We start from the raw sequence: 13,213 nt of genomic DNA on the forward strand, positions 1-13,213 counted from the left end.
ATGCACTTCACTCCTGACCTTCTGTGTCAATCCTACACCCCCCCCAAACGGTACTGCTGCGCCTGTCCTCCAGCACCCCCTGCTATTCCATGCCTGGGGGTCCAGCCACTCCTCTGCGAGTACACCTCACTCCTGACTTGTGGCATCCCCAGCTGTTCCTGCCCTGGGTCCCACATGGCACTGCCCCTCCCAACCCCCTCCAATAGCCCCAGCTATCCCAGCCCTGGACCCCACACAGCCCTGCTGGCACACCTCAGTGCTAAGCAGCAGCACCCTCTACTAGTCCCAGCCCAGTACACGCACGCATGCACGTACTGTGATCTTCATTTGCAGCACCCCTGGCTTATCCCAGTCCTGGGCTCTCCCTCCCCAAACTCTGCCAATGCAGCTCAGTCCTACCCTGCAGTCTTCCTGGTTTCTGAATGCCCAAGTCTTTCCTGAGCAGAGAGCGCTAAGCTGTTCCAAACGCCGTTAGGAACAAACCTCCCATCTCAGGAGTTGCATTAAGATCCTTGAAATCATTTTGGCTTAAGTCCCCTGCTGTCACAGCAGCAAAAGGGTGGGTGTGTTAGCTCCCTTGTGCAGCCCAGCACCCTCTTCCCCTTGTCCAAGCACCCAACAACTTACCCAGCTGCTCCCGCCTGTTTGCACAAGGTAGATCCTTCACCAGGAAAGCACGACCAGGGTAATGTGAAACCAAGGAAAGTGAAGATGGGAATGGCAAAAAAAAGGGAATTAAATCCTTTCACCCAGCAGCGTCCAGTCCTGTGAATTCTTGGGGTGAGGGTAGCGGTGTGTGGTTTACTTTACTCACAGCAATGAGAGCTGAATGGAGCGTTGTGTTGCTTGCCCAGCCTGGCTCATGCTCACACAGAGCCAACAGAAGGGGGGGTGAAAGAAGCAAAACTAAAGTGAAGGGAGAGCAGCAACTAACCAGAAGCATCCATCTGTACTTACTGGGAGACTGTTAAGTAGAGGAAGGGCTGTGGCATTTGAACCCTTTGTCTTGAGTGTCACAATGCCATTAAAAATATCTGTGTTAGAGCTAGACCGACTCCCTTCCCCCATGCCCCTCCGCTCCCCTCTCTGTGTATGTTTGTGTGTAGACGATATACAATATAAAATCTAGACATTAAATGAAAATAAATAAAAACCCACCCTCACACTAATCCAGCATTATGGTTTACCTCTGACATACACAGAGATTAAAAATTAGCAGCTCCCACTATAACTAACTTAGCCATTTTGCCTGCGTATATAAAATGAGAAAGCATTGAGTCTATAGTAATACAAATTACTGGTATGTGCTGAGTGACAGCTGGTGGAGGAAACAGGTTTCTGAATGTCCTGACTGTTGTGCATTTAAAACCTCAAACCTAATGTTGCATTCTTTTTTTTTTTTTAAATTAAAGGAAGCGTCTGTGTCACTGTGTGCACGTGTGTGTGTGTGTGTGTTGTATTTTTGCTTTGCAGAGATAGCAGGGAGGAAGGATGTGTCATTTTGCACCACTGATTTCTTTCACGCCTCAGGAGTTTCAGCGTCTCTGACATGTGGTGGTGTCACCTATGGAATCTGAGAGGACCCAGTGCCTAGCAAGCACCTAGGAACATAACTCTGTCACCTTTTTTTTTTCCTTCTTTTCTTTCAAATCTTCCAGGGCCCTGATCCAGTGACTTGCTGAGACACTGATTTGCTCTGATTCCTGAGGGAGTTGCTTGTTCTCTGCACCTCTCAGGAGCAGGCCCTTAGTTTGCAGAATGTCAGCTGTCACCCCATTGTGACAATACCCTGGACTGTTCAGTTGGTGGAGGATTTGCATTTAAGCCTTTTTCATAAAGGAAAATGCTGTTTTCTCACTCCCAAATAGGCTATTTAGGTCCCTGATCCTCCTCAACGGGTGCATTAGCATGTACCCCAGCGCTGTTATGGAGTCACATTGACTTCAATGGGATTGTGTGTGGGTGCAGGAGCCCACGGACTCCGTGGAATCCCCTAGAGAAGCCAAGCTAGTGCATCTGTTTGCAGGAGCGGGGTCTAATTCTGTCGCTGCACCCAAGTCTGTCTGAGTTAACATCAGCACTGGGGCTGCTGGACTGCACTGTGGTTCCTAGGCTTGTGTGAGTGAGGACTTGGTGGAGGGGAGATGCTTCAACTCTCTGGGTAGCCTCCCCGCTCAATGCACCCCGCTAGCTTTGTAAGGAGAGTGAGGGTCACAAACGTGTAACTGGTCACTGGAAAGGGGGCTGTCATTCTAACCAGCGGTCAAGGTGCTGCTCTGTGGGGATCATTAAAACATTTGGCTGAGCACAGAGCGCAGAGATGGACACCAGGAGCGTCAGCTAGACAACATCTGACGTAAAACTCACATCTGTCCGCTCCCAAAGCACCGACCTCTCTGCCTGCAGGTCAGAAGGCAGCAATGCCGCTATCTCGGGGACTGATACAGCTCCCATTTGGGCCCAGTGAAAGCAGGGTTGGGCCCTCACTCAGAAGCTGGACCAGATAGTGGGCCCTGTTGCAGCATGTCTTCGTCACCGGAGTGGCCCCACTGACTCAGAAGTGGCTAGTGATGTAAGTAAGAGCTGCAGGAGCAGGGTGAATGTTTAATGCCTGAGTGCCCCAGAGATTTGGACTGTGCACATTGTATTGTTATTGTAGAGTTGTTCAGATTTTGGATCGTGCTGGTTTGTGGCTGGGTACAGAGTTTCGGTCATGTTGCTGGGCAAGACTCCATCTGAGAGATGCTTGGGAAATGATGTGTCTCGAACTAGTGCAGAGAATGGCAGATCTAAAATTCTGCCTGTTTGAATGCAACAAAAAAAAGCTGCGTTGCAGAGGGAGAGTTGCAAAGGCTGCCCAGGATACATTCAGCAGCAAACCCTGGGCTGCTGGGCAGCACGACAAAAGACAGAAAAACACAGGCAGCTTGTTTTTAATGTAAACGTTCTCTTGCTGAGCCGGCGTGCTGGCGAGAGGGAAGTGGAATTTTCCACTATGCAGTGGAGACTCTCCTTCCTGTGCAGGCAGCTGGAAGTGGGGTGAAGGGAGGAGGATCTCTCTGCAGGGAGGAGACATGGCTTTTTCTGTCCTCCTCACAGACCTCGGCCTTGGAGGACCTGCCCCTCCTCGCTCTCACAGTGACACTGGCTTCTTTGTGTCTGTCGGTTGGCCGCACGAGCCAGCCATGCTGTTGCTGCTGCTCTTTGATCCAAGCAGAATGGGGGCAGCTCACACAAAATGTGTGTCCTTCTAAGTGACAAATGCACCAGCCTACCTGCACCCGTGACCTTTGCCCTAAGGAAGCAGCCCTCAAGCAGCTCTTTTGGCTTCAATAGGACTCCTGGTGTGAAAGAGGCTTTGTTTTGAAAATGGGAGCTGGATGGGTTCAAGCTGGATTAATCCCTCCTTGGAGGGTCGGGGCTTCTTTGTGATGGTTCAGCAGCTTAAAACCAGATTTTGTGGGGGGACTGAATGACCATTTACCTCCAGGTCTTCGGTTCTGAGCCAGCCACAGGTCAGTAGAGCCTGAGTGGAGGGCTCAGACGAACTTCTAGTGGACAGGGATCGATCGGGTTGTCACCTTTTTGAAAATGCGCTGCAGGACAATTCTATATTACAGAGCATATTAAGGAACCCAGTGGCTGGCTGTTCTTCACCATCCTTACCACAGCCAACCACCCTAGAGACACCAGATTCCACAAGATGGGAATCCAAGTAATTTCCTGCATGAATCATTGCAGACACTGACACCAGCACAATCGGATCATCTGTGTGCATGTCACCAGGCATTGTGTACAGTCCCAGAAAGGGAAGTATGTGGTCTGCAGCATCAAGCAGAGCCAGTCCCACCAGAGAGAAAACCAAGCCAGTCAGCTAAACAGGTGTCAGACTGGAAAAAATAAACTCCATCTGCAACCCAATCCCGGTCCACCTGCGCTGCCATTTGCAGTAGCTTGTGCAAACCTTCATAATGAGATTCTCTCGCTGCTTATATGAAATAGTTGACATTCAGAGTGTACTCCCTATTGAAATGATTAGGGGCCGCTGATCTCTCTCTCAGGCCTGACCAGAAGACATTGCTGCCTCAGTTCATATCCAGTCCAACTTCATATTTTTTAAGCTTAGGTTCTTGAGCACATGATGTAACCCCCAGGGGAAGGTGCCAGTTTACAAAGCTGCAGCGAGCCGGCCCAATGACTGGTGATTTCGGAATCTGCATTTCATGCAAAGCCTCAACAAATACGGGTACCTTCTATTTCGTTGTAAGCGTGGTCAAGTTCAGGCTCAGACAAATTCCCAGCAAAAGGCCAGAGGTGAGGATTTGCTATTGACATCTCTCTGCTCCGCAGTGCCCACAAGTTTCGTGCTACAGATGAACAGCCATAGCTTCTGGTCCTGGGGGGTCATCATAGGCGCTCCAGTCTCTGTGAGTATTGGGGTGTGGCCAGGTCAGGCTTTATAGATAGGTACCAGCACCTTGGTTTTCACTTGGAAGCGTACGGGCAGCCAGTGCAGGGATCAGAGCACGGACGTAATAGGCTCTTGCCAGTCAAATTTGGCCCTACCAAAGGTTCCAGATGGCCTGAAGATCATCACTGACCTTTAGAGGTTAGCCCCAGGTGGAGCGCAGCAGCAGCAGTTCACTTGTGAGGTAACAAAGGAGTGGATGATGGTGGTGATGCTCACAGCCAAGAAGAGAGAATGCTGTCTCTTGGGCTGGTTGAACCTGGTCCTGAACATGTTTTCAGAATCACCACTGAACCTGGTTCGGTGTGACTGGCCATGGGCCAGCTAATCACATTCTGGTTTGCTCTAGGGGCAAGTTAGAAAATGGTTTTCAAACATGGCTCATTTCCTAATGTGGACAGGAACAAAGGAAAGCAGGGCAGGGCTCAGGTGTTTAAAACACCGATGCACACTAGGTTCCAAACTTTGTGGCTGTATTTTTTTGTGTGCTGCCTCTACTTTCTCCAGCTCATCTGTATCCTTTCCCATTGCACACAATAGGAGGAAACAATTCATGTCCTAGCACTGCTTCCTCCATCAGGTTATATGGCTTGTTGGATACATTTGAGCTGAAAGGGGGAAGAGTCAGCAGGACAGTCTCTCCACTAGCTGCAGCAGCGCATGGGGTGTTTGGAGAAGAGCTAAAGCACTCAAGCTCCGAAGCAAATACTCCGCAGCAAAGACATCTCTCAGGACAGGTAAGGGAGATGGAAAGCTCCAGTGACAGACTGCAATATTGAGTGTGAAGGGGCAGGGGGAGCTCTGTGGAGGCAGGGCAGAGCTGGAGATGAGAAATGCTGTGCATCTGGAAATAGCTGCTGCAGATGGATTGCTTCGCTATGTTCGCTGATTTGGGAAAAACCAGTGAAAACTTAGAGCAAATATTTCTAGCAGACAGCAAGAGAAATTGCTGCTTGGGGGAATGCTAGATGGGAGCACAAACATGCATGCTGAAAGTAAACCATCCCTACACTATTTAGTAGTAGTAGTAGTCACTTATAGATAAGCCTGGAGCTCCACAGTAGAAAAGAACGGCTTTACAGAGCTTGCAGTGCCATAGGAGGCAATAAACTCAGAGCGAGCACAGACACACACCTAAAGAGAGGGTCCTGGGTCCAATTCACTGGTCCAATGGGAGTTTCCTAGGTTGAGTGGCTATCGGGTCAGGCTCCCAGGTTAAAGAGAGAAGGCAGACAGGGAGAGAGCAGCATAGGTGCCGGGACTAGGGTTGCTGGGGGTACTGCCGCATCCCCCATCTTGAAGTGGTTTCCATCATATACAGTGTGTACAGTTTGGTTCAATGGCTCTCAGCACCCCCCACCATACAAATTGCTCCAGGCCCCCTAGAGAGGCGCATCCCTGAGGAAGAGTGACGGAGACAACACACAGAGGAGGAAGAGGGGATCGGCAGGAGGGAGTCATGCTCAGCAGAGGTAGATGAGGAGAGATGCGGAGAGGGGGGAGAGAGACACATGCAGAGCATGGAGAGGACAGATTTACTGGAGAGGGAGCAGAGACGCCCACTGATGGGTAAGGTCCGGAGCAATGACAGGCGGACGATTAGCCAGTTTAGAGCCGGCTGTGCCGTGCAGGTAGAACAGTGACCGCTTCGAGGCAGTGAAATGCTGAGTACCTCTTGGCGTGTGGCTGAGGTGCAGGGTGGGGCCACTCTCCAGCTGGCCACCATGGCCTCAGTGCCTCCCTTGGCCATGTTCCTCAGGTGGGCACGCTGGTCTTCTCCTCTTCCAGGTTTGCTGCACGCAGGGCACGGGAATGAAATAGAAGGTGGATTTTTTTTTTTCTTTTTCATCCTGTCCGCAGCCTAGCCCCAAGGACTGAGCAAACGCAGCCTCCACTCCTCACACACAGCGGCCGCACGTTCGGCAGCAGCTAATTCCAGGCCTGATGGCTGATTAACCAGCTGACTCCTTTATTTGCTTGCTTTGAGCTGGGCAGGGAAGGGGGCTGCTTCACGTTAACAACTCCCCCAGCCGGCTTCTGTTACCAAGACACCTGGAGGTGGTCGGAAACAGAGGGCAGCTAGATTTCATGGCCCAGGGCAGAACTATTGCCAAGCAGCAGTTAAAGTATATTGAAACAGAAAGCAGGGGGTGGGTTCTCCCTGCACCAGCTAAGAAGGTGGGCCAGTTCTGATACAGCAGAGGGGAGCTGTTCTTCCCCCCCAACCTGAACCCCAGCACCCAGCCATCACTCTGGCTAAGGAGAGTGCCGACTGACAAGAACCGTGGCTTCTTTGAGATATGATCTTTATATTCTACACGAAATAAAACAGAAGGTAACATGACACAGAACAAGCTGTGATAGTGTTTTCCACCATAATAGCGTCTTGTGGGTTGAGGGTCTTAATGCAAAGCGCAAGGCGTATATCAAATGGGGGCCGGTTCTCAGTGCGGCTGGGGTAAGTCCAGAGTAACTCCGTAGACATGGGTGAATTAGCTACAAACTTACACTGGTGTAACAAACACCAGAATCTGACACATATTAGGAGTCTGCTCTCCTAATAAAGCAGCCTGTCCTTGCAGTGCATATAGAGACCCATCGGAGGGTGAGAGATGAGCATCCAAGGGCATGGGTGTCCCTTCGGTTCAAGCAATGGTGTCCAGTGATGAATAAGGAGGAGGGGAGGGCAGATAGGAGGGGAGGGCTGCTGAGGAGGGGAGGGCAGATAATCTGAGACACCCCTTTCTTGGAGGATTATACTGCTGTTGCCAGGGACTATTTAATAGAGTATTACCAGATAGAGAAGTAATTTGATCAGGAACATCATCCTGAGATCCCGTTTGTTCCCCCTCCCAGGGACCTCTAGCGCCAGTGTGTTCAGTTTATAGCTCACACCATGATGATTGTTCTGCCAGATCCTCAATCCCTGGGCTCTGCTCCCCCTGCCATCCCCACCAGGGAGAGAGATGCTGCCAGTCAGCATGGAGCAGGCAGGGCAGCCCAGAAGCCACCCCCTCTGCTCTAGTGGCACCTACTCTGCAGGCCCCAACAGGGCAGAGCCTGGCAGCAACTGGGACATGGAGATATGCTGCTGGAAGGAGCCATGTTACAGAAGAGACTCCCCTGACTATAGCTGTACCTTTACCAAGGAAATCAGGGAGGAGACCGCAGGCCTGCGTTTCCTACTGCTCGTATTGCCGAGTCAGTGTTTTCCTAGAAGTCTGTTTTGTCATGAGTGAACAAAAAGAGGAAGGCCCAGGCTTTCAGCAGTTCCTGTTCGCTCCATTGGCTTCAGGCTAAACAAAGGGGATTCAGGAGGCGATGGGAGAGTGTCATGTAGGAGAAGGAGAGGAAGCGAGACCAGGGCAGACAGAATGGGGAAGGAAGCAACAAGAGCAGTCGGAGAGAGAGTGGGGGCCAGCTCCTTTGGTGGTGGAAAGCCATTGCCTTCAGTGGAGTGAGGCTGACTGACACCACCTGAGTATCTGGCCCTGGGAGTGGGAGGGAATCGAGAGAGAGAGTGAGAGGAGGAGGTAGAAGGGTATGGAAATCAAAGGGCAGCGGCACATGGAGGCCGAATAGGGTGAGGAGAATAAAAGAAGGAAGAAAAGCGAAAGAAAAAGCTACCCAACTCTATAGGCAATCTGACTGATTGTATTCATCTTTCACCATGTTGTCATCTCACCCTGGCAGGAAGGAGAATGTTGGTATGAACTGCTGAAAATCCATTGCCAGCCAGAGCCAGACCCAGTGAGTGAGCCAGAGCATCTAAAGCCCTCGAAACCCTCCAAGCTTCTGGAACAAAACATCATCGTAGGTGAGAAGCCTAATTCCCCTCTCTCACAAAGTGGGAGCCCAGAGCGGGAAGTGTCAGCCGCCACACTGATCTCTGGAATGCCCCTGGTCAGCCCAACTTCGTGGAACAGGAATGAAATGTCTGTCTCCTCTCTGGCAAAGCAGTATCCACTGGGAGGGCTCAGGACAACTGGGAGTCAACCCTGGATTTTCCTCATGCCAGGGCAGTAACCAGTTCGGGCATCAGGCCTGCTCTGGGACAGGAGAGTAGGAATCAAAGCCAGGTCTTCTGGGTGGCATAGCATTGATCCCTAGGGGCAATGAGGTGACTAGCTTCTATACAGTACATTTTAAGAGGACATAACTGAGGAGAATGACCTGGGTGTATTGGTTGATCACAGGGTGACTGAGCTGCCAACATGATGCAACTGTGAAAAAGGCTAATGTAGTCCTAGGATGCATCAGGTGAGGCATTTGCAGTAGAGTTTGGAAGTGTTATTGCCTTTATACAGGCCACTGGTGAGCGCTCAGCTGGTATACTGTGTGCTGTTCTGGTCCTATGTTTAAGGAATATGAATTCAAACTGGAACAGGTGAAGAAAAGGGCGACTAGGATGATGAGAGGAATGGAAAACCTACCTTATGAGAGGAGACTTAAGGAGTTTGGCTTGTTTAGCCTAATGAAATGAAGGCTGAGAGGAGATACGATTGCTCTCTGTAAGTACATCAGAGGGACGCGCACCAGGGAGGGAGAGGAGTTATTCAAGTTAAGGGCCAATGATGGCATAAGCACAAATGGATATAAACTGGCCATCAATAAGCTTAGGCTTGAAGTTAGACAAAGGTTTCTAACCATCAGAGGAGTGAAGTTCTTGAACAGCCTTCCAAGAGTAGCAGTGGGGCAAAACACCTAACTTGTTTCAACACCGAGTTTGATAAATTTGTGGAGGGGATGGTATGATGAAACTGCCTCCCACGGCACATGGCCCATCAGCATTTGCTGTTAGCAATTATCCCCAATGGTTGGTTATGGGACACTAGATGAGGAAGGCGCTGAGTTACTACAGAGCATTCTTTCCCAGGTGTCTGGCTGGTGGGTCTTGCCCACATGCTCAGGGTCTAACTGATCGCCATCTTTGGGGTCAATAGGAATGTTCTTCCTGGTCACATTGGCAGAGCCCCTGGGGGGTTTTCACCTTTCTCTGCAGCATGGGGCATGGGGCATTTGCAGGTTTAAACTAGTATAAATGGCTGATTCTCTGTAACTGGAAGTCTTTAAACCATGATTTGAGGACTTCAGTAACTCAACAAGAGGTTATGGGTCTCCTACAGGAATGGGTGGGCGAGGTTCTGTGGCCTGCAATGTGCAGATGATCAGACTAGATGATTATGTTGGTTCCTTTTGGCCTTAAAGGCTGTGAATCTATGACACCGTAGCAGCTGCTGACAGCCTAATGTGCATCATTAGACTGTGCACTTGAAACATCTGGTCCTAGCCACGGTTGGAGGCAGGATACCAGACAGGATGGACCAATGGTCTGATCTGGTTAAAGCAGTTCCTTTCTTCCTATGGTTCTACCACATAGAAGTGTAAGGCTAGAAAGGTCATTTAGTCCACCCCCTGCCCTGAGGCAGGACCCGCGCAGGACATCATCACATGCATTTGGTAGCTGATTAGCCATATCACTGGTTCTGAGAACTTCATTCTCTGCTAGCTCTTGATAACAGAAACTTATTGATAACGTGAAGAGAAGACTATCAAAAATCAATTAAGGGGCTACAGAAAATGACCTAAGGAAAGATTAAAATAACAGCATTCCTGTAGTTCGGCCCACAGCCAGAGTAGAGTGAGATGACAAGCATGTACAGCATCAAAGGTGCGAAAACAAAAGGGCTAAGAAGAACTGTTCAGGTTGATTCAAAGGTAATTGAACTTGGAGTGATGGAAGCATGTTAGCTGCATTATATTACGTCTCCTAACAGTGAGATCTGCCATGCTGTGGAATAGTCCTCTATGGGCAGTGTGTAATTTAAGAATGCTCTGGACAAAGTCCCTGGAAAATATAGCGTAGAGAACAACAGTTGCCGGGAGGTGTGACCAGGACGTGATCTATTCTGTTCCCGGCTCTTTTACAGTATATATTAATCTGTCTCACTCACTGCCTGCCTTGTATTGCAACCAGAGACGCTATGTCGAGGCTCTGGATTATGGGCCTTGTTCTGCTGTGGATTCCAGTCATGGCCGTCACACAGTTCCCAGGCAATGCCCAGTGCCCTGCGAACTGCTCCTGCTTTTTCTCCCAGTGGTTTGTTCAGTGCGCCAACGCCAGCTTATCTTCTCTTCCCCCTGGCATCCCCAATGCCACCGTGGAGCTCGACCTACAACACAACCAGTTCAGCAGCCTCTCAACAGGCTTCTTCCCAGAGCTGGCTGAGATCAGCAGCATTCACCTCGGCAGCAGTGGCATCCACCCCATCGAGCCAGGGGCTTTTCAGAGTATCAGTAATATGTACCAGCTCCACTTGGACAACAACCTCCTCGAGCAGTTCCCAGAGGGTGTCTTTGAGAACCTGACCAACCTGATCTTCCTCCACCTGGAGCATCATGCTAGGAGATTATTGAAGCGTGGAACATGTGATATTGGCTTGACTTGGAGGGGTGTGTGTGTGTGTGTGTGTGTCTGTCTGTCTGTCTGTCTGTGTGTCTCGCTCTCACAGGTGTGTTCTCTTCCCTGAAGCAGCTCCGTGTCTTGGACCTGATTAACAACCTGCTGCTGGAGCTCTCCAACCAAGTCTTTCATGACCTCCCACAGCTGTGTCAGCTCTACCTGAGCGCTCACCATATTACCAACGTGTCCAGCAAAGCCCTCCCAGGCAGCCTGCGGGCCCTTCACCTCGACCAGAACCAGATAGCAAGCGTGCCAGCGGTCGACCACACCTCTCCCATGCTCTCCACTCTGCAGCTGAGTGGTAACCCCATCTAGAGGCTGACGTCTCTCTCCTTCGAGAGGAGGCTCCGCTCCCTGGGCTTAGTTCCTGGACAGCCTAGCCCTGGAGAAGATCACCTCCTTGGCTTTCACCAGGCTGTGCAGGCTGGAGCTGCTGAGCCTGAGGGACAACGGCCTGGAGTCACTCTCCTCTCTGGCCTCCTTGAAGTCGCTGTCCACCCTGTATCTGACTGGGAACAAGTGGCGCTGTGACTGCAACCTGATCTGGCTCCGCACCTGGCAGAAGAACGTGATCCGGAAAGAACGCAGCCCTGTCATGTGCAGCTCTCTGGGGGTGCTGCAGGGACAGCTCCTGGTGGACCTCGAGGTAACTAACTGCCTGTGGCTCCAGAGTATGTTGAAATGGCTTGGGGCTGGGCTGCACAGGCTTTCAAGGCCAAGTTTCTCACCCCTTCCGCCCAAGGGCTGGTAGCTACAGCTTTAACTAGATTAGGCATTCTCCACTTCCTGTCCTAAACCCCCATCCTAATGCTCCCCCACCTCAGATTAACCTCCCACCCCTATCTGGGATTGGGGCACAGGAGGGCTGGGCTGTTCCCTCCCAGAATCTCTGCATGTCAGTGGGGATGTTAACCCTGCCAGTACTTCATCCAGGCACTGGAGAAATGGAAGAGCTGAATCTCTCTCATGTGGGTTTCTTTTCCCCCTGGTCCAGTTACAGAAGCTGACTTGCCCACCTTTTGGAACAGACTACACCACCCACAGCCCCTCTGAGGGTACGAACACACCCACAGCCTCTGCTCCGCCCCGACACAGACCTCTCCCATGGGCTGCTACCGCAGTTACCACCACCACCTCCACTGCCCCAAGTACCAGGAGGAGGATCGCCAGCTCCACCACGCACTCAGCCACCTTCCCTAACCGTGTGCTGGAGAGATGGGACCCATGCTTGGCCGACCACATCCTCAGCGTCAGCATCAGGACAAAGGGCGACACCTCCCTGGTGGTTGGATGGACTTTCTCTGGAGACCACGACCAGTTTGAGGTGCGGTACGCGGCTGGCCGGGATAAGCAGGTGCTGCGGGTGATGGGTGGGTTGGCCGAGGTGGCCCTCCACGATCTCCACGTGGGGACTGAGTACACAGTCTGCACCATTCCCCAGAATGAGCAGCTGCTGGGGTGCCTGGCCCCCGCAGCCCAAAAATGTGCAGCACAGCGCGCTGCCAGCCTTCCTAGTGACGCACAGCCTGTCCATGCCCCGCTCAGCCACAGCCACTCAGCCATGGGTATCAGCATCGCTGTCACTCTCCGAGCACTAGCCGCGCTAGCCCCAGCCATCACATACAGGCTGTGGGCAAGACCAATCCAATTCCAGTGCTACTATGATGAAGACGGGTGACCCCCCCTCATCACCGGAGCATCAACCAAGCCAAGAGGGCCACGGACTCAGCTGACGAGAGCGTGGAGGATGATGGTCAGTGCCCAGAGGGGACAGGAGACTGCACCCTGTCTGCCTCACCCACCCTTATGGCCACGTCCATGTATGTGACTGTGATTCTCACTGTTCCATGGCATCCTATGACTGAGCAGGACTCACCCCATCAGGTGTGCCCCTAAACCAGGGAACTGACACCCATGGAGCCCCAAGGAGTACACCAGACAGTTCTGTAACCGCCCCTTGTGATTGACGTGGGCAATAAAGTGGAACCACAGAAAGCCGAGATGGGAAAAGTCTGTGGCTGTGGGTCCATTTTATCCATCCCGGCCCATGCCTCCTCCAGCCAGTGCAGGGCTGTTTGCTATAGAGAAGCCCTAGGGAGAGAAGTGCACAACTTCCTGCCTCACACAGGTATCGAAATATCTTTGTGGATCTGGATCGCCATTCCAGATCTCCCTTGCGGCACCCACATGATTTTACAAAGCCATGTGCCTTTCACAGCCGGTGGTGCTGTAGAAAGTGTGTGTTGGTGACTGGTTTCCATTCGACAGGCCACCTCCACATG

The sequence above is a fragment of the Emydura macquarii genome, unplaced genomic scaffold (assembly GCF_026122565.2).
Source record: "Emydura macquarii macquarii isolate MOO-44397 ecotype Brisbane River unplaced genomic scaffold, CSIRO-AGI_Emac_v2 contig_2205, whole genome shotgun sequence".
In the NCBI taxonomy this organism is placed as follows: Eukaryota; Metazoa; Chordata; order Testudines; family Chelidae; genus Emydura; species Emydura macquarii.